The 23,864-nt window shown below is 31.2% G+C and overlaps 1 long non-coding RNA gene and 1 pseudogene across 1 annotated transcript; both read right to left on the reverse strand.

Annotated features, from left to right (window-relative positions):
- Nucleotides 1-426: 426 nt before the first annotated feature.
- Nucleotides 427-4,766, reverse strand: LOC127899049 (tobamovirus multiplication protein 1-like; annotated as a pseudogene).
- Nucleotides 4,767-17,288: 12,522 nt separating this feature from the next.
- LOC107178244 (uncharacterized) lies at nucleotides 17,289-19,947 on the reverse strand. The gene is made up of 3 exons (XR_008051093.1): nucleotides 18,440-19,947; nucleotides 17,941-17,983; nucleotides 17,289-17,666 (listed from the first exon to the last, which is right to left on the reverse strand). It is a non-coding gene; the product is annotated as an uncharacterized LOC107178244 (long non-coding RNA).
- Between the last annotated feature and the right edge of the window lie 3,917 nt (nucleotides 19,948-23,864).

A 23,864-nucleotide genomic window follows, 5' to 3' on the forward strand; every position in this document is an offset into this window, starting at 1 on the left:
TATTAGTTATTTATATAGTATATTAAATAGATTTTTGTTTAAGTTTTAGAATTATGTTTATAAATGGGAGCCCCTATGTTACATTAATTGTAACATAGCATTTGCCTAAACATAAACATTGAAAGTTTAACACTAAAAGGTAAAATTGTCCAAATAAAAAATAAGGGAGTTCCTTTTTTCTTTTTTGTTTAATTCTGTAACAAATCATATATTAGAAAAGAGTTTTAAGTTTTGTTTAGGATTAAGATGCTGTAACTTTTAAACTACAGCTGTTGTGGGAAAAAAATTGTAATTATGAAACAAAAATTAACAATATGTAATAAATATAAATTTTAAATAATAATTTTGACAAAATTATTAAAGATATAATAAATTTTTCATCATACAAGTGAAAAATCATATTAACATAACATCCAAACTACAGCAGTTAGTGTTTACCAAACACTTTAGTGTTGTAACTGTTAAGTTATAAATTTCCAACCTCAATTTCAAACACACTTTTAATGTACTATTTTCTACTTTCTTCCAATTTTCTCTCTTCTTATTTCCTTACTGCTGATGATATGCATATGCATTTAATTAAAAATACAAATCTCCAACCACCAGAAAAGATAATAGCTGAATAGCGAACTATACAGAAATTTGAAATGGATAAGAACGAACAACATGACCCAAAGTTCTATTTGCTTTGAAACAATTATGTATATCACTAAGAATCAGAAACTTGCCATGTAGTAGATGAGATGTAAAATAGGATTATTTAGGACATCGAAATCAGCACTCTTTTCAAAAGCAGAGACAGCAACCTAAAACAAGAAGCAAAAAAATATGCCAACATTAAAGCTCCATATTCTGGCTTACATGATATTTTTCCAGAAAACAAGCGAGGCTTACCGCAATGCATCTTATCAAGAAACAGGTACAGAAAATTCCTGTGACAAAGCCAACCTGTCATTTGAAAATGTAAGTATCAAGGTCTTTTGGTCATTCCAAGCACATTAACCAGCTTCTAGACTTTGGTCTCATTTCCCTCAACATTAAAATCACTCCTGCTCATTATTATCTTTTTTACTTATAACCTGTTCTCACATGCTAACAATTGCAGAAACCCGCAACCCCTATGCAAGCAATGCATAAAAACATAATGTGAAATTTTTTTTAGGGATATAATAACAAAGTTCTAGAAGCAGCTATGCAATTTGTACAATTTCTCAGTTACAAACCTCATACAGCTTTTTCTGACGATCCCTAGATTCAATGGGGAAGCATTGAGCATGACAAATAACCTAAAATGGATTGGAAAATAAATAAATTGTGTGAAATATTGCAACAATATGAGAACCATCTTATGTTGTAACCAACCATTACCTGCCACCATATATCAAGAATCCCAATGCAGCAGAGAATGAAGTAACTGCATGAATATTTAACCCAAGGGCCAGTGTTTCCACGTGTATGTTGCTTCCTCTAAATTAATCAATTGATCGGCCTTATAAGCAGTCATTATAAATAACTATACACTCCTTCAACTCAACTCACAAGTTTTGTACTGAAATTGAACAATCAACATTTACCTGAAAGAAAAAGTTCAGCAACTCGCACTGAAGCATGGCTCTGGCTTAATCTTACATAAATCTAGATGCACACCTGTTTATCATAAGACAATCAACAAATAATAACATTCAAGATGTGTAATTAGCAGTGCAAGGTATGGAAAATTTCTTTCTGGACAAATTATGAATAATAAGAAATTGGATTGTTTCTCTCACTTGTATGAAGTACACAATTGCATTGACGATATAATATGCAGGCCTGAGTTTATTAGTGGAAAGGCTTCTTGCCTGAAATAATAACAATAGAAGTCCATCAATGTCAATGTGGCACCTAATAGCTTATTCAAGAATGCATAGCTACGTTATCTACCTGGTGATATATCTCGGCTGAGAATAATACAAGCAAAGTATAAGTTGAAAAGCACAGAAGGGAGGGAAGATCCAGAAGCACCATTTCAAGCTCCTGTACGAGGACAATAATTTAAGGCAGTGCAGGTCAACGAAATTAATATGACATGTGAAACAAACTCATAGGGGATTGCCAAAAAATAGAGATGAACCAAATTTAAGGAACAGAGATGCACCAAAGGACAGCTACTTATAAAACACAAGCTCATGTGGGGAAGTGTGCCCATGCTTGCAATTAATTGCTCTATTTGTCAATTTTATGAAGAATAAACAGGAAAGTAAAATATCTAAATACTATTTATTGCCTCAGTTGCTGATTTTGAATTTGTTGTTTATGCTAACTTTCGATTCAAGGAACATGAATACTATCACCCTCCAACCACGAGACACCCATACTACATAGGCAACTCCCAAATAGAAGGTGGCATACAAGGAACATCTCAAATATAAGCTCACTTTACCTTACACATTGTAAAGAAGAACCATTTTTCCCTCTAGCATCATATCTTCCAATTGAAAATGCTATTTGTAACCAATAAACTTTACCATGTACATGTACAAATAGCTTTTCAAGTTAAAACTGCAAATACTTGAACTTCTAGTCAACTTTGCAGATTGTAACCAGAAGCAATTTCTATATTTTACATTCTTTCACATCTCATTCTTTAACTTTAAAATATCAGTTGTATTAACCCAAAATCCTTTTAGCTTAGTACTATGAAAAGGAAAATAATCAATCAATTTCTCATGTATGCATTCTCACAGAAGTCATGCATCCTCATATTGCTGCATGATTCAGAAGCTCAAGACATATTTAGATGTTTAAAATAATGAGAAGCTCAAGGCACATGTTGTGTGTTGAGCACAGCATGTGCCTCGTGCCGTACATGCAATGGACCATGTTGTGCCCATGGTCCCATGGGCTGGCACAGCCCATTGGCCAACTCTAAGAGTATCTGACATATCTGCTGTACAAACCAAAAGTTCCTTTCTAAAAAGCTCTAGAATTCAATTATTAATCCACAAAATATCAGAACATAATAGCAGTCAATTAGGATATTAAATAATACATAATGCTGGAGTACTGGTCACCATAATTCTCCAGAGCAACATACCTTTGGCCTCAGAAGAAACACTCTCTTGTATAAACCAAAAAGGATAGCCCGTACTGTTAAAATTGGAACCAAATTAGAGCAACCTCACCTGACAGATTTAGGTAAAAACTATGAAAAATGTTTTAACATCCTTTACATCCATTCACAATGAAATTCATCAGGTGGAAAACCTTTTGTATCGTCCACCCATAATTTGGTAATCTCAGTTGAATGCGGACAAGTTGTACCTGAAAGTAGAAAAAGTAACCATTATGAACTGCTATTTACCACCCATAATTATGTCGGCTTTTGGTTTATATGCATATCCTTTTTTTAGTTTCATGATGTTAACCAAATTCCCTCACCACACATGTAAGTGACATAGTCTAATCAGAAAATATATACAAGCACATGAATATTTCTCCTATGTGCAATTTTCATGTAACGAATAATATGTTCCAATATATATACATTTTTTCTGCACACTTCATCTGAAATTATGAGAATATGAACTGACCAAGAAGCAAAATTCACTACACACTGTAGTTGAACAAATCCAGTAAACCCCTATTTTGAGTAATAAGATTAGTGTGCAGTAACTTAAGATCACAGCAAAGTTATTCAAGCTAATGCAAAAACCCGATAACAATTTTACCATTTGACTAGATGATAGATGAATCAAAATTGACCGACAACGTTGGAAATCTAAGACTAGTGACCTGCTGTCTCCTCTGAAATGCATTACCATTAAACTTACATGCTCGCACGAAAACAATCTATATTTTAAATGCTTTGCAAAGCTAAATGATCACTAAGATATAACTAGATGCATATAAAATGTTCAAGCCTCTCATTTGTTATACACTTTCATAAGAAAATTATTTTCTTTAAGATTCTAATTATTTCAGAAATAATTAATCTCAGAAAAACAAATCAAACATTAAAGAAACGGGATCTTATTATTCGCAAATACTAATGCCAATGGCAGAGAAGTACTTAATTAAATGCTTCAATGTCAAGCAACATTTTGTTGCATCTCATGGAGGATAAAAGAAAATTTGGTCAAAATTCAAACAAACTAAAAATCTAAAACACTAGAAAGAATGACAGGAGTTTTACTTTAACACGAAAAAAAACGAAAAAAACTTCAAAAGATCTTGTCTTCCATTACTTAGCAGGTGATTGTTTCAAATTCATCCAGATTTAAATTTTATTTTCCACCATTTTTTTAAACTCATAACAATAAAAATAACAATAATAGTTCGTAAAATTAGAATGACAAATTGAAAGTGGTCCAAAATGAGAAATAAAATAATTTAATTTTATCATATCACATTGAAAGTACTAATAAAAGAGTAACAATAGAGAGAAATCGAGAGCACCAAAGCAACAAGGGAGACTAACACATAAGCAGCACACAAGGCGTAGAAAATGCCGCTTTGCCATTCATCCGATTCATTGATCTTATTCCACCAATCGTTTGCATTTGCATTTGCATTTACGCTCTCAATTTCTATCTTTCTATTCAAAATGCTCTTAGTTTTCGTCATCGTATCGTTATTCAAGACGAAGAAAAAAATTCCAAAAGCGGTGCAAGAAAGGGAGACCCCTGTGATTATTCTGTTTTTGGGTAACTTTAGATTTCAGGGTGGACACTCGGAAGAAAGCAGGAGAGACAGAGAGATGAAAGAGAGCCACGTGTAAGAACATTTTAACGAACAAAATGGGCCTCGTCGCACATTCTTTAATTGCACAACTGAGCAAGACGACAATGCTTTGCATTCCTTTAAATTACTTCGATTCATACTGAGCCTAACTTCAAAATTGGGGGCAGCTACAGTACATGCATGTATCTCATACATGCATAAAACATTATCGTTAGATTAAATGGAGTGGATTCAATGGCTGAGATTCATTTTGATGTTAAATAATAAAAAATTTGTAAGAAATGGAAATCTTTAAAACAGTAACTTGAAACTTTGGACCAATAAATATAAAACATATTCCATTAATCTTAATATTAGGACCATTAAACTTAAAATTAAAGTAACTTAAAATTTTGGACAACGAACATGAAACTTGGGATCATAAACTTATAATTTAAAGAATCATACAAATCATAGACCAATAAATATGAAACGGCTACCATTAATCTTGATATTACGATCATTAAACTTGAAACCAAAGTAACTTGAAACTTAGGACAATGAATATGAAACTTGAGATCATTAACTGACAATCTTAAAAATCATGCAAATCATGGACCAATAAATATGAAACACCTATGAGTATTCTTGACACTAAGACCATTAAACTTTAATTCAAATTAACTTGAAACGTTGGGCAACGAACATAAAACTTGGGATCATTAACTTGCAATCTTAAAATTCATGCAAATCATGAACCAATAAGTATGAAACACTTACTATTAATCCTAACACATTGACCATTAAACTTAAAACCAAAGTAACTCGGAACTTTGGGTAACAAACATGAAATTTGGGAGCATTAACTTACAATTCTGAAAATCATGCAACTTATAGACCAATAAATATGAAACACTACCATTTACTTGATATTGGGACCATTAAACTTGAAACCAAAGTAACTCGAAACTTAGGGCAATGAACATAAAACTTAGGATTATTAACTTACAATCCTGAAAATCATGGAATTTATGGACCAATAAACATGAAACACCTACAATTGACTTGACATTGAGATCAATAAACTTGAAACCAAAGTAACTTGAAACTCAGGGCAATGAACATGAAACTTGGGATCATTAACTTGCAATCCTAAAAATCATAGAATTTATGGACCAATAAACATGAAACACCTACCATTAACTTGATATTGAGACCATTAAACGTGAAACCAAAGTAACTTGAAACGCAAGGCAATGAACATGAAACTTGGGATCATTAACTTGCAATCCTAAAAATCATAAAATTTATAGACCAATAAACATAAAACACATGCCATTAACTTGATATTGGCACCATTAAACTTGAAACCAAAGGAAATTGAAACGCAGGGTAATAAATATGAAACTTGGGATCATTAACTTGCAATCTTGAAAATCAAGGAATTTATGAACTGACAAAATATGAAACATGGACCATTAATCTTGATTCTTAAACCATTAAACTTGAAACTTAGGCAATGAACATGAAACTTAGGATCATTAACTTTCAATCCTGAAAATCATGGAATTTATGGACCAATAAACATGAAACACCGACCATTAATCTTGATACTTGGACCATTAGACTTGAAACCAAAGAAACTTGAAACTTAGACCAATGAACATGAAATCTAAGATCATTAACTTGCAATCCTGAAAATTATGGAATTTATCAACCAATAAACATGAAACAAAAACCATGAACCTTGATATTTGGACCATTAGACTTGAAACCAAAGGAACCTGAAACCTAGGACAATGAACATGAAACTTGCGACCATTAACTTGTAATTCTGAAAAATATACAAATTATGAACCAATAGACATAAAACTAATTTTTTACTATTATAAAACTATTTTTTTATTATTATGTGACCTTTATTACTAAAATAATTATTATTTTATTTATTTATTATATTACTTGGTATTTTTTAAATTATTTAAGGTGCAACCGGTTGCTCCTTACTAGTTGCTCCAAGTTTTTTATTTATTTATTTTAATGTTTGGTTGCCACAACTACAATGCTTTTCTTTAATTTTTTTATTCCTTGCATATATGAGATACATGCATGTATTTTAGCAAAGGCCTTCAAAAATTGTTGCACTTTCAATATCTTTTACTTGTTTATTCTGAAATTATTAACATATAATAAACACCTTAAAAAGCCTAACTTTTTTTAAATAATACATTAGCAATTATAATACAAATATTAATACAGTAAAATCTCTCTATTATAATATTCTTTATATAGGATTAATTTTCATTTAATCATAAAACATTTTGGTCCCAATTTAATTATAAATAAGAATAACTCTACATTATAATAAGTTATAATTTTTTAAATCTTGTTTTAAGGAATTTTCCGTCACATAGTAATAACCATCTATATATTATGAAAAATATGTTAGTTTTTTTTGAAATTATGTATGTCCCTATTGTCAATATATATTTTTTGTAACGACACCTCTATTAAATTATAACTTTGTTATAATAATAAAATTAATTAGTCCGAACATTATGACTAAAGAGAGATTATTCTATTAGCTCAATCCATGTATAATTTATCAATTTGGACCTAATTCAATGCCTACTGCATGCTTGGATCTTTTTCTATATATAAAAATTAAAATCGAGACAAAAAATCAAAATAAAATAAATATACTAACCCACATCCAATGACAAGTGCCTATGATTCTATTAAATTTCGAATAGAAATTCTTCCTATTATCTTAGCAATAAAATCAAAACTACAGAGAAGTGCAAGATATATTCTTAAATTAGAAACTCAGTGTTAAAAAGTCAATTGGCGGTGCATGCAATTGACAAACATGTATTCGAATTCGAAAGAAAAACACATGCGTGCATTCAAATTGGGAACCAAATTTGAAGACAAATTGCTAAGGCTAGTTAGGTGCCTAATTTAATTGACAAAATTGCTTGAAGTTGGTGCAATAGTGCATCCAATTTTCCCTATAAATACAAGCCTCATCATTCATTCAAAAATCATCTCATCATTTTGAGAACAATGGTAAGAGAAGCAATTTGAGAGACTTTCTACTTGGGTGTTCTAGTGAGGAACTAATTGGGTGTTTTGGAGTTTTGAGTTTTAAGAGTTTTTTTTCACTTTTATAAATTCCCATTTATTAGTGAAATTATCTTTCAACATTTGTCCGTGGACATGAGCATTATGCCGAATCACATAAATTATTGTGTCCTATTTTCTTTGCTTTTGTTTATCATCATATTTATATTTCTCCAGAAGTTGTCATCACCATAATATTAATAATTGCTTAACGCTTGCTTCCATAACAATTGGTATCAGAGCCAACGACTTGCACTTAGGGTATATACACTGTTTACGTAAATGGTACTATACACATATATGATATTGTTCATGTATGTGGTACTATCCATGAATTCAGTGAAGCCAAAAGTTTGTACTTGGGAGTATGAAGAGCTTGCAGTTTAGTTGTGTGATTAAGTGCATGTATAGGAAAGTTCTGTCAACAAGACGATAAGAGTCTAAGAAGTTTAGGTTTTAAATAAGACCATTGCGACTCTTCCAATCCTTCTTAAGAAATTTTTTGGTGCATTATTTATACAAATAGACACATAAAAATTGTTTAGGTTAAGTAATTAAAAAGGATGGTTGAGGCATCATCGTCATCTTCGTCAACAAGGACTACTGTGACGAATGCGAAATTTGAAGTGGAGAAATTTGACGGTATCGATAATTTTGGTATGTGGCAATATGATGTGTTGGATGTCTTATGTTAGCAAGAGTTAGACCTCACCCTTGAAGAAAAGCCTGACAAGATGGACGATAAGGAGTGGATAAAGATCAATAAACAGACATGTGGTACTAAGGGAGACATCAGCAAAGAAATTATGGAAGACGTTGGAAGAAAAGCACATGACTAAAAACCTTGAAAATAGGCTTCATACGAATAAAAACTCCATCAATTCACATATGCACTAAGCATATCGATGAATGACTATGTGAACTCATTAAAAAAGATTTTGGCGAATTTGCTAAATTTAGATGAGAAATTTAAAAATGAAGATAAGGTATTGTTGCGGTTGAATTCCCTTCTTGATGAATATGAACATCTCTCCACACTTTGCTTCATGAGAGGGACAATGTCACATTCGATGTTGTATGTAGTGCGTTGTATAACTCTGAGACCAGAAAGAAAGACAAAAAGGATCACAGAGATACAATTGCAGAGCACTAACAGCGAAAAGTCATTCACAGAGTCACAAACTTGGAAAAAAGAGCAAGTCTAAAGAGAGGACTGCCAAAGATGAATGTGCTTTTTATCGCGAGAAAGGGAATTGGAAAAATAATTGTCCGAAATTACAAAAAGGCTAGGCTATTTCTGATGCATGTGTAGTGGAGCATGATAAAGAGTTAGACTTTCGTTTGGTTGGCATGACGTTGATATGTCACTCAGATGAGTGAATTTTGTATTTGCGTTGTACTTATTATATGTGTCCTAGTAAGGGTTGGTTTTCTAGCTTCAAGGAGTTAGACAGTAGAGTTGTTTTTATGGGCAATGACAATGCTTATAAAGTCGTGAGAATAGGTTTAATCTAATTGAAGAATCATGACAGATCAATCTAAGTCTTGACAAATATTTGCTTCTTGCCAAGCTTAAAGAAAAATCTAATCTCGTTAGGAGTTCTAGAATCCAAAAGGCTTACAAGCACTCTAAGAGATGGATATGTGAGGTAGTAGCTGGTGCACTCATGGTGATGATGTTGGCCTAAATGGCTACATGATCTTTGATTTTAATAATAATAAACCACATGTAAAAAGGACAATTTTGGTCAATTTATGTTTCATTATCTCAAAAGTTTTTGAAAGGAAAATATTATTCAAGTGAAATCAAGCTCAAGACAATCATGGATAACGGCATAATCGAAGACGAACTACAGTATAACCTCTAAAAATTAATACTCGATAAATTAATAATCTCTATAATATAATAATTTTTTGTTGTCCCGACTTGGGCCCTGGAGCTAAATTAATAATTTCGATAAATTAATAAGATAATAATTTTTCTGAGAACTCCTATATAACTCTGTGGTCCCATTTATATAATAAATTAATAATACTTTGTGTTTGTTTATATAGACAATAATTTTAACTTAATTCATTGAATACATTTAATTTCTAATCTAGTTCATTGGATAAATAACTTAGCTAAATTATGTAAATACATGAATACACTTTAATTAAGTAGATAAGTAGTCAAATTCAATTGATACAATTTAATGAAATTTCATTTATTTTAGTTCATTGAATACACTTAGATAAATTTATGTAAATACATGAATTTAGTTAATCAAGTAGATAGGTACATTAGATGAATTAGTTCAAATTCAATTAATACAATTTAATAACTAACATTTAGTTTAGTTCATTGAATACATTTAGATAAATTAATGTAAATACATGAATTTAGTTAATCAAGTAGATAGGTACATTAGATTAGTTCTAATTCAATTAATACAATTTAATAACTAACATTTAGTTTAGTTCATTGAATACATTTAGATAAATTAATGTAAATACATGAATTTCGTTAATCAAGTAGATAGGTACATTAGATTAGTTCTAATTCAATTTATACAATTTAATAACTAACATTTAGTTTAGTTCATTGAATACACTTAGTAAAATTCATGAATTTATTTAATCAAGTATACATTATTTATTTGATGAATTTATTTAAATTCTATTGATTATATTTGTAAAATATAATGAATTTTTAGTCAATTAAATGTTAGTTCTTTGTACTGTGAACACACTCTATAAATTAATAAATTATTAATTTATTGATTAATTAATATCTCTCTAAATTAATAAATTTCTATGGTCCCGACATTATTAATTTATAGAGATTATACTGTATTATGGACAACAACATAATCGAAGGTAAACTATAAAGGGTACTAGCTCATGTCATTTATTTTAAAGCTAGTATAGTTTAATGTATGCATGATCTAGCATCTTAAAAGCTTAAGATTTTCTTCATAATCTCTAAACAAATCATTATTTTTTCATAAAATAAGGTATTATATTTATAAGGCAAATAATTCTCTCCATTTGGGTGTTTTTCATGGTTAAGGACCAAAATGAAAAGGTTTGAGTTTTGAAATCAATAAGTCTTGTTTTCAATTTTGAAAATGGACCTATTTGAAAGTATTTTAAATTGATATAGGCCATAGTATAATTTCATAAAGACTTTGGGGACAAATTTTAAATTCAAAAATAGTAACTCAAAACCAGAAAGATAGTGGCTAACCTCTTCCTAGAAAGTAGCTAGTCACTTTATGTACAGAGAGTTAGCGGCTAGTTCACTGCTTGTAGCGACTAACCGTCTGTGCCAAAATTTGAAACTATTTCTAATAGCAACCCAAACAGTTAATTGCCTTATTTTAGCGGTGATCTAGCAGTCCCAGAAAGTCAATAACTACTAGTTTGATTGTTTAAACTATAAAAACCCAAATCAAACTTAAAACTAACAACTTTTTCAATCCAAATTAAGCTAAAACTTGTTAATACAACTGATCTTGAGCTTTCATCTTGCTTATTTACATACATTGAATCATTATTGAGTTTTCATTTTGCTTATATATTCTTATAGAGAGTAATCTTTATAATTTTCATTCATATATCCAAATTTAGTGAGTATAAGTGTGGGAAACACTTGGGAGAAAGAGGTGTGTGTGTACATCACTACTTGTAAAGGTTCATTGACACTTTAGAAGTTAATTGAAAAATCTTGAAGTTTTGGGAGGCTTGAATAGTGAAATCTTCAAGCTTGGTTTGCTTGGAGGCGTGGACATAGGCGCGTTTTCCTGAACTACGTAAAAATTCATATGTTTGTTTTCTTATCCTTTATCTTTTTAAATTTACAAATTGTTGAATTTACTGTTATTGAATTTCTTGAAGTATTTATTTCTATTGTATTTTTGTTCGTATAATTTTTAAACCCAGTTCACCCTCCCTCTTGGGTTGCTTAACTAGAATTTCAAATGAAAAACACAAGAAGAAATAACATGTACTATTTCCAAGGGAGTACAATTATTGGATGACCATCAATAGTTTTTTAAAATGATGCAAATTCAGAAACTAAATTGTGGCATATGTGTTTGGGACATATTGGTGAAAAAGTTTTGCATTCTTTAGAAAAGTAAGGATTATTGAAAGGTGCAAATTCTTGCAATTAGAATTTTATGAACATTGTATTTTGGGCAAGCAGACAAGGGTAAAGTTTGGTTTAACAATTCACAATATAAAAGAGATTTTGAACTATGTTCATAGTAATGTGTGGGGACCTCTAAAAACAATTTCTTTAAGAGGAACATTCCTGAAATAGAAGAAGATGGTCGAGACTCAGACTGGTCAAAAGGTCAAAAGACTTAACTCAGACAATGATGGTGAGTAAAAAAATGATCTATTTATACAAGTATGCCGAGATAAGGGCATTGTGCGACATTTCAATATTCGAGATACACTGCGGTAGAATGGGGTGGTAGAACGATGAACCAAACTATACTAGAGAAAAAAAATTCGATGTAAGTTGTCTAATGCTGCACTGGGCAAGGAGTTTTAGACAGAGGTAATTATATTTGTGTGCCATCTGATCAACTATTTGGCATCAACTGCAATTGACGACAAAATACCTCTAGAGATGCGGACTGGTAAACCTGCTATTAATTATGATTTTTTGCATGTTTTTTGTTCCATTGCTTATTATCATGTAAACGAATCTAAATTAGACACAAAAGCAAAGAGATCATTGTTCATGGGTATAAATTGTAGATTAAAAGGATACCGTCTCTTGTGTCATGTTGCAAAGAAGTTTATTTTTACCAGAGATGTGACTTTTGATGGATCAACCATGTTGAAACAAAAGATTCTCAAGAGGATGACAAGACCAGTAGCACTTTGCAACAATTGGAGTTTGAAAATATTAAATCTGATCTAGTTAGTGTCGAGGATATAGATAGTGAATCTCCATCAATCGAGGATAAAGAAAAAATTTTGACCCAAGAACTTTCACAATAACAAGATTCAATTTCATATAGAAGGCAACGAAGAGAGATTCATAGACTTGCTCACTTTGTTGATATGGTGGCCTATGCATTTTCAACAATTGAACTGTCCATAGGTGGCCCAACCCACGACAGTTCCAACTCAAGATACTCATTGGGCTCGGTGGGCCTGAATTACAGGTCCCACCGATAGTCCATTTTTTGCCTCCTCAGATGTGTCAATCTTTGTTGAAAATTGCTCACCTAGGCCCATGGTAATGTGAAGCCCATTTAAAGATCTTCTCCTTTTTAAATCATTGACAATAAGGCCATTTTCAAATCCTTCATACCTTCCATATCGCCATCTACAACAACAGCTGTCTCACTCGTCGACTTCTCTTTAAATTGATTTCCAATTGGCAATTGTTTATCAACTACCATATTGAGAGCCATGTTTCCCACATTTTCTCCACCAATAAAAAGGCTTAGAAAAAGCAACTCCAAATATTTTACCGAATCAATTGACATGGCAACTGCTTGATCCATGTTTTTTCCTTTATTTGTCTCCACCATCTCCAGTGGTCCCTGGCACAGCTATCGTTTGGCGGAATTCATCACAGTTCTCCTAGTTGCCGCCTTCAACCAATGGCCATAGACAGGCACAATTTCACCTTTCGGGCACTCATACAGTTTGGGGCATTGCTGTGCAGTATGCCCAAGTAAACCACAAGTGAAACAAAAAATATTTAGCCTCTCATACTTAAGATCAACCCAAATCCAATCACTTCTTGCTTTTTTCAACTTCATCCTACGCTTAAGAGGTTTTCGAACATCCATGGAAACACGAATGCGCATATAATTACGGCAGACCCCCATCAAATTATTCTCATCCGAAGCCAAAAAAATACCAATATAATTCCTAATGTCTTTCAAAATTTTCTCTGACATAAATCCAATTGGTAAATTATAGATCTGTATCCAGAAGGAAGTAGTTAATAAAAGAATATTTTGTGGTTGCTCATCTTCCTCCAGCCGCTTTACAAGCAGAATATGTTGATCAAAGGTCCATGACCCCGATTCTAACACCTTATTAATATCAATCTCATGGAAAATTTGGAAGAGGAATAGTGTTGGTGATAGATCTTTGATGCACACTCCTTTGCCAGGACGCCACAGCGACGCCATTGTATTTTTCATGGCAGCAAAATTTATCACTTTGTCAGTAAGAAATCTGCCAACTAAGCAAAATCAGAGATGGAGTTTCCCCTGACCACCATCTTCCCCCTCATCCCCTGTGACTATCAATCCTCCTTCCTCCTCCTTGTCGATGGACATACTAGCATAGTCACTATTGATAGTGGTTTCCAATGCTTCAACGTTTGTGGCCATTGCAAGATCTCAAAAACCACAGCCAATAACTGTTATAAAATGAAATTCTGAGAACTAGATATTAACTTGTCCTAAAGACAAGACAAACATAACTTGTCCAAAAGACAAGACAGTCTTACAGCAGCTACAATCCACTATCTTAAGTTTTGCGAAAAAGTACTTCCTAACAAAATAATTTTTTATATCTTATCACTATATTAGCTTTTTAAAAATAACAGTTTACAACATTTTCATAATTGTTGTTAATCTAGTGATGATATCATGTCATATGGGCAAAATTGTATTTTCATCAAATGAAACTCAAATTTGTAATTAAGTCCAAGATTATTATTCTTTCACTATGACAAGTAATGTGAAATAAAAAAACTCAACATAAATTATTGAAAATATAACACTCCACTACATTAACTTTTTAAAGACAAATGTTTAATACATTTGTGTGAATTTACAATTGATCATGCAGCAAATCAATTATAAGGGCAATATTGTCATTTTATTATCATTGTGAACTTAAGCGACAATGATATGTTTTTTCACACCAAGAGCAAGGCAAAACTATAAGTTCACATGGCATTAATTTGTATCATTTTCTTTTTGTTTTCGGAGTTATTCATTGAGGGCAAAATTTATATTTCATGTGCCAACTAACTAGTTAGATAATGGGTGTGACCAAAAAAAAAATAGTAAACTATTATTTTTAAAAGAATTATGTAATGGAGTGCTACCTTTCAATAATTTGTGCAGTGGTCTGTTATTTCACAATACTTGACATAATGAAAGGATAATCATCCTTTTTCAAACGGGAGTTTGAATCTTTGGAGAAATAAAAGTCTAAAAAAGAATTCATATATTTTTCCCTCTCTCCTATCTTTAGGGAAGAAAAAAAAAAGAAACTATTTGGTTTGCATTATATAGCTTTAATTTATTAATCCAAAAATTTAATTATCAATTGGTGGTTGTTGATATGCTTATAAAACATGGCATAAATGTTTTTGTCATATTATAAAGTTAAAGAAATTTGAAAAAAAGAGGTTAAGAACGAGATTATAATTGATGTAACTAATAAAATAAACTACTTTTATTGCAAAATGTTGAATAAAAAAACATCTACCTATTTTATAAATTGTGTTATTGTAATTATTGTGAGTTTTTAAAATAAAGTTTAAAATAAAGTATAGACATTTGTTAAATTTGTTGGTAAAGCACTCTTTCATTCTATAAAGACCTAATTTTTTTAGCATAGTTTTATATTGCCTTTTATTTAAAAGGCATAAATTGACATGCAATAAAATTTTTGATTAATTAAAATGTATTGAACTTTATAATATGCTATATTAAAATGTATCTAACCTTAAATCTTTCATATTTACCCATCCTTGATTTCCAATCATTGGGTTACTTTGAACTTTTGCTTAATTACAATTTCACCTAATAATTTTATACAAATTTTAGTTTTGTCCACAACTCTTTTAAAACTTACCCTCTCTTACAATTTTTAGATTTATTCCTTAATGAGCTACATCTTAGGAATATACAACATTAAATTAATTTGGTACTAGGTTCTATATCACCAAATCAACTTTATTATCGTATGGATCTTACTGAACATGATTGATTGAGCCATCAAGTGAAAGAGTTATTAGGAGATTTATTCGTGAAAATCTCAATTTCTGGAGATTCCTTACCTCATTAACTCTAAAGGAATTGTAACACCCCAAATTCACCTAAGAATCTCAAGAGAAGTTTAGAATGAAACCTCATAACATTAATCTTATTGCGATTTCCAAAAGAAAATTAATATTAGCCAACATTTTACCATTTGAATGCAAGTGATTATGAGTAAAACCAAGTCTAGAGTTTATCAAACACATTACTAAACTATACTTTAAAGCTTTCAACATAATAAATTTACAAGAATAGATGTAAAATTGATTTAAAAATTTTAGAGTAGAAATTTAAATTAATAAACTACTCATTCACTATAAGAAAACTAGCAATAGATGACAGGAAAAAACTGTCATAAAAGGGAGTGGATGACAGTGAATTTATCCATCATCTATGTATCTGTCACTCTTTTATGATAGAGAAAAAGTCTGTCATTAACTTATGATAGTGTTTAAAAATCATATGTCTGTCATCTTAAAAATTGAATATTTTAATTAAATTTTTGGCATGAAACTTGAATTTTATTTTAAATTTAAAATTTTAGCGGGAAAATTAATTTTCACAAGTGAATTATTATCTGGTTAATTTTAGTGGGTAAACTATTTTGTTTGTGGCGAAATTTATGATTGAAAAATTCCTGCATGATAAATGCTTGGTTTATAATTGTAAAATGTTTAATTTATGAAAAATAATGATTTATTAAACGAAATCTTGAGTTTATCAAATGTTAAACCATATATACATTAAAATCATATTGGCTTTACAAGAATTGTCCCAATAATGAATCCGTTGAGCTCTAAACTTTATTCTTAATCGCGCTGTTGTCCGTTGAGTGTCTTGAACTTAATTTCACGTGGTTCATTTCATCATAAATATTATTTTTCAAGAACTAGTGAAAATGTAAAATACAATATTTATCAAATCATTTAAAACGCATGTTTGTTATCATCAAAATTACATTACCACTACAAGAAAACATGCAATAGATGACGGAAAATAACTGTCATAAAAGATGGTGCATGACAAACAGTTCATCCGTTATCTATCACTATCATTAATTTATGATAGAATATTTTCCGTCATGAATTCATGATGGCATGTTATAGTCATATATCTATCACATAATATTTTAATGTGAAAAAATAATTAATTCAAAATTTAAAATTTTTTTAAATTTTTGTCCCATTTTTTTAAATTTTTGGCAGGAAATTAAATTGTCATTTGTAAATTTATTATTCAATTTTGGCAAGAAATTTTTTATGAAAGACTTTATGATGGGTATTTCCCGTCATAAAGCTATATATATATTTTTTAAAAATTATATTATGATTATAATTTATTTATGAATTCTTGTTTACAAATTTAATTAATTAATAAAAATGAATATTGTCAAAAAAACTAAAAACAATTAATATTAATTAACATCCATTCAATCCAACAAATTAATTTCAAAATAAATACATCTATTATATATCCAATGTCATCACCACCAATACATAATAAAACATCTCAAATTAAAAAGAACCATAAAAAAATATAAAACAATTGTTAAATTCCAATTAAACTTCAAGAAAAGCAATTCAAATTCCAGCCACCAAGCCAAATTACCCAGCAAAACTCCCAAAGATTAATGGAAATACTCCAATAGCAAGACTTCCAGCAGCAATACTACCCTCTTCCAGTGGCAATACTCCAACTACCACATACCCATCAACACTCTAACTCATACCTAGCAACCCACCATCTTCCAACAGCATTGTAATTCCAACCATATACCCAGTACTGTTTTTATGCTGCAACTGCAGATTATTGCAGGCTGCTTCCCTATAGTTTCCAAAGTAAACATCTTTAGGAAGATGGTCATAGTTCTTCTTAAACATTGAGACATGTGACAACATGATAAATCAACAATTAGGAATGTTTTGTGCTCGTGTTAAGATGCAACCATCCAAGAGTGTCTAGAAAAGTTCCAGATGATAATCATATTAGAAAAAACTTGTGAAGCCTTTAATAAACAAGCCTACAATGACTGATATTACATTGATTTATCTGTTTGCCTAGCCAGAAGCATGGGAAGCAACCAAAAGAGAGATCCTACCTCAATAAGGCTCCCTGATATCATCTCACTCAATGCTACTCTCCTGAAACAAATTATATTGCATGATTATCGTTCATGTCAACGTGACAATGCAAAGGGGCCATCAAAATAAAGAGTGTGAAATTCTTTTTGCACCAAAATATACTAATGAGATTTTATTCGTGTAATAAGTACTGATCCACTCACATAATTAAGGAAGACTACCATATCAATATTGCTAGGTACGTCTTACAGCAGCTATCTCAGGTAATAAACAAACAAAACTGAATAACCTTGCAACAAAATTTAAACCCCTCACCCCCAACCCAATGCCATAAACTCTTCACATTTACGTCATAGTTTTAAAAGTCTGTGTATGCACACAAGAAACTCAAAACAAAGTGTGTTGCATCTTAGTTGAAACAATTAGAAATTGGATAAAACTATGCATAATTAAAAATAAAAATAAATAATCTCTATCAACATTGACCATTTAAATCGAATATCAGTATACACTGACCTTTTGACTTGTTGTTCCTCTAGTTCTCTTGTTCTGTATATAACCTTTACCCCTTGCAAACATATAAGTTATAGTTCATGGCTATGGATATTTGAAAAACAAAAGTGAAAAGTCCTAATTATTACATGCAATTGAGGAAGCAGATCTCACTGAAATTGACTCAAAGACTTTGATACAGCAGGAGAGGTAGCATTCCCCTCCACAAAAAGGCAAAAATTAGAAATACCAATAACTTTGTGATCCTGCATATGGCCTATTCAAGGCCAGCAAAAGTGCTTGCTGTGATACATATCTAGATAAGATCAAACCAATAGGAAGAGTACATGAATTGGTGCCAATACCTGAAATTTAGCAAATTTAAAATGATCCAAAAGAAACAGATTTTAAATTTCTCTATTGAGTGGGAAAAAAAAAACATAGTAACGTCATTGATCACAGCCTGATTTAAAAACTCCTTAGCCTGCAGTATAATTTCTATTGAATTCCATTACATTCAGGGACATCAATTACTATGTACTCCAGATTTATGAATCATAACTCATTCTACAAGTAAATTTAAGAATTTCCTTAGAAAATTATGTTTCATGTATGAGGCATATCATTAAAATATGTTATACATCGGCACACTTCCAGTCCACATCTGCACTCAATGCTTAAGCACATACCAACGTTTAAAACTCCATAGATGAGAATAATTGACTAAACGTTAAAAAGAGCAAAAATAAAATAAAATAGTGAAAGTAAAATGGAATATTCATTTGCAAATACTTAGTAAAAAAGAAATTATGGAGTAAATAAAGCTAATAGAAGAAACTTAACTTAATCACAGAAGTGAAACATAATCAAATTTCTTCAACCAAAACAAAAAAGAAAGAAAACGCAACTTTGAATATTCAAGAAGCAAGATCCAAAAACTGAAATAGACCCACTAATTACAACCGTCCAAAAATTTAGGAAAATAACTTATGCCAGACAAAGAAAAACAAAAAGGAAAAAAAACAAAAACAAAATAATGTGTCTACTATATAATAAATACAAAAACAAAAAAGAAACCCATCAAAGATTTAATCTTCAAAAACCCATAAAGGGTATGAATCAAACCAAACGAAATTGACAAGAAAAAGGCTCGCCTTGGCTTTTAGATCGGCTCCGTAATTAAACTTCCAGTCTTTGAAATAAGAGAAGGTAGGGGTGTTACTCCGGCCAAGAATATCAGTGCAACCACCGGAGGAGGAGGAGGAACGGACAGTGGTGGTGGCAGGGAGGAGGGAGGAGGGAGGAGTCAACGTCCATTCCGATCTAAAAGCCAAGGAGATAGAGTGAAACAAAGTGAAGGAGACAGATCGTATTAGAGGCCAAAGTGAAACTAAGCAAGAAGAAATCAAGTATGGTGGCAACGACAGTTGTGAACGGTAGAAGGACGGCAAGAATAAGGGTTTCAGACAGAGGGTTTGTGAATGGCGAGGAGGAAGAAAAGTAGCATTTAGGGATTTCGATTTCTAAGTAGCGTTATAACGTTTAACACTTGGAAAAAAGAAAAAAAGCTTTAAGTTGCTAAAACGGTAGCGTTTTGGTGGCATTTTTTTTAATTATTAAAACACATCTTTTATTTTTTAAATAAAATAATACATCAAATTTGAGTCAAATATAGTCAAAATCATTTTTCTATCTTACGATTTTAATAGAATAAATTTCTATCATAATTCTATCATAATTTCATGATAAAAAATAATCCTATTATAAAACCATCATAAATTCATGATAGTAAATATTTCTAGCAGAAGCCCATCATAAATCTATGATAGGTTGAAAATTTTATCATAATTCTGTCATAATTTTATGATATACTTATAATCTGTCATAAATTATCCGTTATTTATTGCCTGTTTTCTTGTAGTGTATGTGTAGCCCTTTAAGCTAACAAAATCATTTATCATGCAGGCAAATCTTGACATTTGATGACCCAAAATGGGAAGAATATTAATTGTAAAATGACCCAAGATATTGCAAATAATCCAAAGATCACAGTTGCTCCAAGTTCATTCTTAGAATGAGAATTCTTAAAAGCTTTGGCAGCCTCCATAAAAACATCACTCACATCATGTAGAGCAAGAATAATAGAGCCAATTTGGAAAAACCTGCCAAAAAGAAAAAAAAATTACTCTCACTATATATCTTTTGAGTAACATATAATCAATTTTACTCATCAGGTTATTATACTCTAAAACACAAATTGTTAAGGGTTGAGAACTCTGAAACTCTCAAGGGCCCAATATTGCATAACAAAAGTTCTAAGTTCTATGCAATGTTAATGACTTAATGTTCACATGCTAATATAAGGAGTAGAAAAAGAAAAACATAAAAGAAAAACAAATCAACCCAACATAAACATAAAAGAAAAAAAAATGAATGAAAGAGGAAAAAAAAAGGTAACAAAAGGACTCATTGAAGAATCAGATCTCATAAGTCAATTTTTATAGTGAAATGAAGTACATGATTGTCATTAACAGCTAATCCATATCTCCAATAATAACGTGCATAATGAAAAACAATAACAACAATAACCGGGGGAGGTGGAGAAGTGATAATGGAGGCTTATAACAAAAATCAAATCACTGACCAAAATTAATAAGTTTCTATCATTGTAAAAACTGTACAGTTTAAGCTAGAGACATGGAACTGAAATAGGAATCGGCATATGCAGTGATATTGTCTGAAGGAGAGAACGACCAATATAATGGGTACATTATATCCTTTTACGTAAACATTAAGAAATATATATTTTGTAAGAAGGAAACGATTATAAGTTGTCAACATGCACTAAAAACAATGACAGTTAGGAAATAGTCAGAAGGCAATGAAATGACACCCAAATTAGATGAAATAAATAAAAAATTAATGTCTTTTAGATCTCATAGCTATATGGGGCATTGATGGTTTAGCTAGTTGGATTTGTTAAGAGCCTGTACAAGCATTATGACAAGAAGATACTAAAAAGAAAGAAAGAAAGGAAAGAGAGAGACTGGTAATTATGATGATGATGAAATGATTACAAAGGTAATGATAAATGTGGAGGCTGAAAATGAATATCTATGCTACCATTCCATATAATGTGTTTTCCATCATTGACCAAAAGCCTATATAAAAATATATTACCGCAAAAGACAAAGGAAAAAAACTACTATTAACTGAATTAATTACAAAATTTAAACATATAGAAGTTTATAATACACGATTAATTTAATAAAATTATTTCTATACTATATAAACATCTTTCAAGAACAATTATCCAAGCAACTGACATCAAATATAAGCACCAGTCAATGTTAGGTGTGGGAAAAAAACCATGTAAATGAAAAAAAAAATTAAAGTGAACTTTTTTATTTTTAGAAATGACTAAGTGGTTATATTAGAGAAAAAGACGAACTTCTAATTCGGCTCTCAATTTAGTTGCTGACCAAAAACCAAATAAAAACTTTAGGGTAATTTAATAGTTTTGAACAATTTTACATGCTTCGTGTTAATTGGTCAGCTTAGTACACCATCATACATTTCTATGTCAGATTCTCACCCAATTTCAGAACCTAAATCTTTAAGTCGCCACAGCTACCAAACCCAGCCGAATAAATCGTCGTCGTTGAGAACCCTAATGGATTCAACTATATCTTTTACCAAACCAATTGATACAATCACTGTGCACAACTCGGTTAGATGTTGTGACGGCGCACAACGTTTGCTACACAATCTTGGTGAAGCTGGCAGCAAACGTGCTCCTTATCGTGTGAAATTAGGGACAGTAAAATTCTCCATGAATTTAAGTCTTCATGTGACCTACCCCAAATGGGGTGAATTTTAAATAATTTTTGGAGAATGATGTGTAAAATGAAGGAAAAAAATCCCTAAAATATTAATGGAGTAGGGTTTAGTTTGTACTCCCCATCCCAAACCCCATTATATTTAAATATTTTTTAATTTTTATTTACTAATTATTGTTTTATTAATTAAAATATTGATTAGTAAATTTTTTATTTTTACCTCTATAAATTAATAAATATATTATATTTAAAACAAAATCTTACAAAACAATTCTTACGTAAGCCGAAAGCATTATTATTATTTTTTTCTCTCCTAGATGCCGCTCCCTTAATCCCTTCAAACAAATCCAACCTAATTCTTCAATACTTTTCAACAAAGTTCAATATGTTGAAAATATTTTATTGTAGACTAATACTTCAACTGTAGCTTGATCTGGAATTGACATACAAAGGTATATGCAATATGTTCTTGTTTTTTTTCTACCCCATCCATTGGCTTGTATTGTCGCTTTCAACTTGCTTGATATAGTCAAAATTTCAAAAAGTATTTTTTCTTTTATTCTTTATGTGCTAACGTGACAAATGAAAAATGGGAGAAAAAAGTCTGTCGAACCACGCTCCATAGTTGTACCTTCGGCTTTTGTGGATGACCTGAGGCTAGAATAGAATAGCCATGAGATACATGTTGAGGAGTAACCAAAAAGAGTAATAAGCACGTGGCGTAGCATCACAAATCGCATAATGTCCCCAATTTGAATCTTCATTAATGACATGGTGGAAGAATAAAGTTGGTTGAAAGACAAACTCATGTATCTGGTCTATGTTTGGATGGGGGTCAAATAATTTAAATTGTAGAAACTTCTCTCCAACTTTCCTTACTGGATGCATGTGAATACTATCTATCAGTGCCCAAACTCTCCATTATGTATCATTAGAGTTGGCAAGATAAGTCAGATGATTTGTGACTTTTTCAAAGATCAGCTCTTTGATGTCTGCTGGGAGTTTCTCAATGATTTCAGAAGGGCTGTAGGAAAATTGTTCTTCAAACCATGTTGGTGGTAACCTTATGCTGGATTCTGGAGGAGGTGACTTTACTGAAGTTGGTAATTGATACCACTCCAAAGGTTTCTTTGAAGACTTGTTGCACAATGTTGGAAAACTTACCATGACTGGCCTTGAGAGGAAGTCTGCAACTGTGTTGGATTCTCCTTTGATGTGGTTTGCCTTGAACCAGAATCTCGATAGAGACTCGAACCACCATACTAGTTGAGGATCTAGAATTTCTCCTTCTTTTCTACTGAGTAACCCTTGGAGGTACTTGTAATATGTTTCGATCACAAAGTGAGTAAGAGAAAGAAAGAATTAGAACTTCTTGATTTCTTTGATTACTGCTAGTACTTCTTTCTTTGAGGATGGGTAGTGGTGCTGAGCTTCACTGAATTGTCTCGATTTATAGCCATAGATTCTCCTGTTTCCATTGGATTCTTCAATCAATATTGCACCCCAATAATGATCACTAGCATCTATTTGTGAGATGAGGTGTCTATTGTCAAGTATCTTTAATGGTGGAAGTGACTGGCGCTTTTGCTTTAGTTCCTTTACTGCATTTG

The sequence above is a fragment of the Citrus sinensis genome, chromosome 8 (assembly GCF_022201045.2).
Source record: "Citrus sinensis cultivar Valencia sweet orange chromosome 8, DVS_A1.0, whole genome shotgun sequence".
In the NCBI taxonomy this organism is placed as follows: domain Eukaryota; kingdom Viridiplantae; phylum Streptophyta; class Magnoliopsida; order Sapindales; family Rutaceae; genus Citrus; species Citrus sinensis.